At 38.9% G+C, this 4,167-nt stretch overlaps 1 long non-coding RNA gene across 1 annotated transcript; it reads right to left on the reverse strand.

The window, feature by feature from the left end:
• Window positions 1–836: 836 nt before the first annotated feature.
• On the reverse strand, window positions 837–2,152 carry LOC306971756. Its single transcript, XR_013793472.1, has 3 exons — window positions 1,939–2,152; window positions 1,398–1,515; window positions 837–1,304 (listed from the first exon to the last, which is right to left on the reverse strand). It is a non-coding gene; the product is annotated as an uncharacterized lncRNA (long non-coding RNA).
• Window positions 2,153–4,167: the final 2,015 nt, after the last annotated feature.

The following is a 4,167-nucleotide window of genomic DNA, read 5'->3' on the forward strand; positions in this document are numbered from 1 at the left end:
GTAGTTAAACAGAGCGACTTCCGGTGGCGGACTTTCACAATAAAGGTCGTGGATATAAGACGGTGACAGAAGAAAGGCGTTTTAAACCAATTTGTTTAAACCTTTATTTTAACCAATCTAATATGGAGCTTAATCTTACAGCTAGACAGCCTTGACCAACGAGTTTAAGACATCGATGCGCCCAGTTCTGCTTTACGTGTGATCTGGTGGTCATCACGGTCCACTTCCGGAATAAGGTTAAGCGGAACAATGCTACAAATAGTGTGCTGTTGTTCCATTAATTTGCTCGCGAAGAATTTGTGGCACTTCTGTGAATTTCTGTGAGCACTTTTTTTTTTCCTCTTTTCAGCTCGGTGGAAGTCAGTGCTTCCTCATTGGTCAGATACGGGCCATGTCTGAGTCCACTGTCCAAAGGCGATGATGACGACTGACCGCATCCAAAAAAAACAACACCGAGTGGCGTGACCATTGACCACATGAATGCTGCAAGACACTGACAGTTTTAATTATCGAAGGTATGCAAACTCAACAGAGAAGTTCAACACTGGAAGCTTATTATTCACAGAAGACCGGAAGGTTTAACGAGTGCTGTGCAGTGACAACACATTTGGTAACTCACTCACATCTCCATGCATACTTAATTAGTAACAGCTGCACTGCGCGTTTGATTAATTTTAACAAAATAAAAGTGCGCACCCCACACAAAAAGTAGGACTGCTAGTGATGCTTTGAAAATGAAGCACACAGAGTTGGGGTCTTGAGACACTTTATTGAATAAAGGTATAACATGAAGAACAAGTGCGTTGTTTCACATGGGAAAAAGTTTTAAGGCAGTGGCACAGCAGAAGATAAACTAAATAAATTACAACTTCAAAACTCTTCATGAGATGAGAGTTCATGCGCTCTTTTGGCGACACAGCGTGGACAAAAGAGACATTACATAAACAGATACAATATTTTCACAGTGTTCAGTCATCTTTTGTAGTTCTTCTTGACATACATAATATATAAATATATTTTAAAAAATAGTATAAAATGATCACATGAGGCCCTCAATCCAAAATAAAACATTGAATAATAATAATGATGATAGCACATTAGACTCATTTTTCCGTTGTTTGCATGTGTGTTGTCGTTAGCATGTCTGGACGTTGTGGTGTTGTGGTAAATAGGCAGGGCAGTATATTATTCAAGCACTGATGTTTGCCCCGACTGCAGATTTGGTGTCAAGGCGTTGGATGAGCTGCTGAACCCAATTTGCGGAGGGATTTACACACAGCTCACGACCGGACTTCATCTTCAGCCTGGACATAGAATAACAGCATTAGACAAAGTTAAATCTCTAATAAGTAAAATGCGTTGTGTTTTTTGCAGAGCTGAGATGACATGATACTTACAGCACTGCGGCCTTGGGGCACTGCTGATTAGTCAAGGTATACCCCATCACTCTTTTCTCAGGAACAGGTTTAGTGTTGAAATTAAAGCAGCATTTGCTTGGGCCAGAGCTACGCATAGCTGCAAATGAAACAAACAAACAAAAGGATTAATTTCAAGTGTCAATGTTGCCAACCACGTTCCCACCACGTGTGCCAATATTACTGTCAGAAGAATAACAGAAGTAACAATGAGCATCACATCCCTGTGAAATGTACTTGTATTTGCAATCTACTGGCTATAAATGTTCGATAGTGTATGGCTATTGTGCTCTTTTTCTTTCCGCTGCGTTGATAGATACACTTTTTTACTCATTTTGAACAGTGTCCCCCCCCCCCCCCCCCCCCCCCCCCTCCAAAACATGCCAATAATTGAGATGGACTATAGATTTAACTTCTATCTTTCAAATTAAAAAAATGCACAAATCTAATAAGAAGTTCATCTTTTCCACGTTTCCCCCCCTATTTTACAAGCAATAAAAGCCTATAAGCGTAGTGAACTTACCTTGACTTAGACTGATGGCGGCTATGACCAGAACAAGTGCAGACAGAGTGAGTCGAGCGGCCATAGCGGAGGATTTGAGTGTTGTTTTTTTTTAGCCTGAGAGCCTTGGAGGAGCAGGTCACCTTGTCAAGTCTGCCACCTCTGCCTCGCGTGGCCCATTTTATACAGCTGTGTAGGCAGCGGGGACAAACCGGACCCACGTTTGGGGACTCCACCATTGTGACTTGGAGTGTCACATGTACTCTCCACAGTTTACTATCTATTATTTTCACTTCCTCAAATCAAATGACACGATGTGATGATGAGATGTGTAGCTATAAGGAAGTATCCCTGCTGTACTTTCCTTCTGTGCTTAACTTGTTTGTTCACTTACTCCAGATATTATGGTACTTTCTGTCACACCTATCAGCCCTGTCTGCAGGTGTGTGAAAAATATGAAGAATGTCCAGGCCTTAAGAAACACAAACAATAGACAAAGAGGGTTATTGGCAGTGGGGTAATTATCGCTGACTGTAAAAAAACACAGCTTTGTTTGGACTGAATGCCAAAACTTGTCAAAATTTCCTGCAATTTCCTGGAAAATGCAACATCAAACTACAAGTTAAATGTACTAGGCAAGGCAAGGCGAGGCAACTTTATTTATACCGCACATTTCAAACACAAGGCAACTCAATGCGCCTACGACACCAGATTTATTTTCTTTTTTTATACAAACAGTGAAAGATGGGGCACAAATGGTTTTACAATGAGATGCACAGCACACAGGTATTCAGTATTTTTTCTTTTAATTTCTCATCTTGAAAAAATACAATCAAAATAGACAGGAATAAAGAAGGCTTTTTAAATAACCACAGACTGGGATCGCCATTGCATCAGGCATCGATGTGGTTGTGTGTGAGAGTTTTGGAGAAGGAAGTGTTTGTTTACAGTCGGAGATTACCATCTACATATTTGGCACAGTCGCTGATTGTCTGTCAGTGAACCATGGCTATTCAGTGTTTTCCATATCTGGGTTTATTTCTGTTGTGCCAAGGTAATTAACGCTTGTGACGAGTTGTGTATTTTCATGTTTAAACCAAGATATCTGATGGATTTAACCAAAGTTTATTCACATGTTTCTGTGAGACATTCGTCCGTTTACTGGACTTCTGTGCTTTTGAAGCTGTTGCAGGACTTAAAAGTTTAAAAGGGACTATTAAAAACAGACTTCACAGATTAATAGTTTTTATAATGAGGTAATATAAATATGCACTACTGCTATTTATGTAAAATTGCATGAATATGTTTTTTATTTAAGTGCTCAAGTTTGACTGAACACTGACCTTCCGTCTCAAAGAAACATTTTGCTGTGGGAAGTTGTTTATATTTTAAAAACCGAAGAGGGACAAAGTGGTGTTCATTTATGTGGTTTCAGATCGTCTAAAAACACCCTGGTTTATTTGTATATCACATCACACTTGTATTGCTTCCTTATATTTAAAGAGATGACCTTCATAGTTCTACACACATTTCATCATAGCAGTTAAAAAATAAAGTTGGCGCAAGAAATCAGATTTTGAAATTAACTAATTGATATATATCCTTGATTCAGCAGTTTCCCTCTTTCATAATTGTGTAGAAATACATGATTCATTAAAGCACTAATATCACTGACACATAATATGTCCATATTTTTGAAAGAAAAGCACTGATTTTTTTTATTTTTTAGATGAGGTAACATTACATTAATCAGAAATACAATCTGGACATTGTTAATGTTGTGAATGCCTATTCTAGCTGGAAAATTGTGCTTTTTAATGGAATACCTACATCGGTGTGCAGGGACGCAGTTCTAGCAACCATCGCTCCAGTGTTCTAATGGTGCAATGTGTTAACTGATCGTGTTAGAGGGTAATTGATGCTTAGATAATCCTTTGCAACGGTAGTGTATATATAGTTTGATAAAGTCATAGCAGAAACTTGTGCCCTTTATTAACTTTCGGGGTAAAACTGCTCTGGTTTCACCGTCAGGGGATGTCCCACTCGACTGGTGTTTCACCTAAATATCAAGTTAACCCTGGTCTCACGAAAAGCAGAACTGCCATGAAACATACTTTCGTTTGTATTCATTTCAGTGGTAGGATATGTTTGCATCTAACTCTAGAGATTACTAAAAGAACTTAAGGTCAGTTATGTTCATCTGAAATGTGTGCGACATATAGTGAAAAAAAACACACAGACACAACTAGA

The sequence above is a fragment of the Gobius niger genome, assembly GCF_951799975.1.
Source record: "Gobius niger genome assembly, chromosome: 12".
Taxonomy (NCBI): domain Eukaryota; kingdom Metazoa; phylum Chordata; class Actinopteri; order Gobiiformes; family Gobiidae; genus Gobius; species Gobius niger.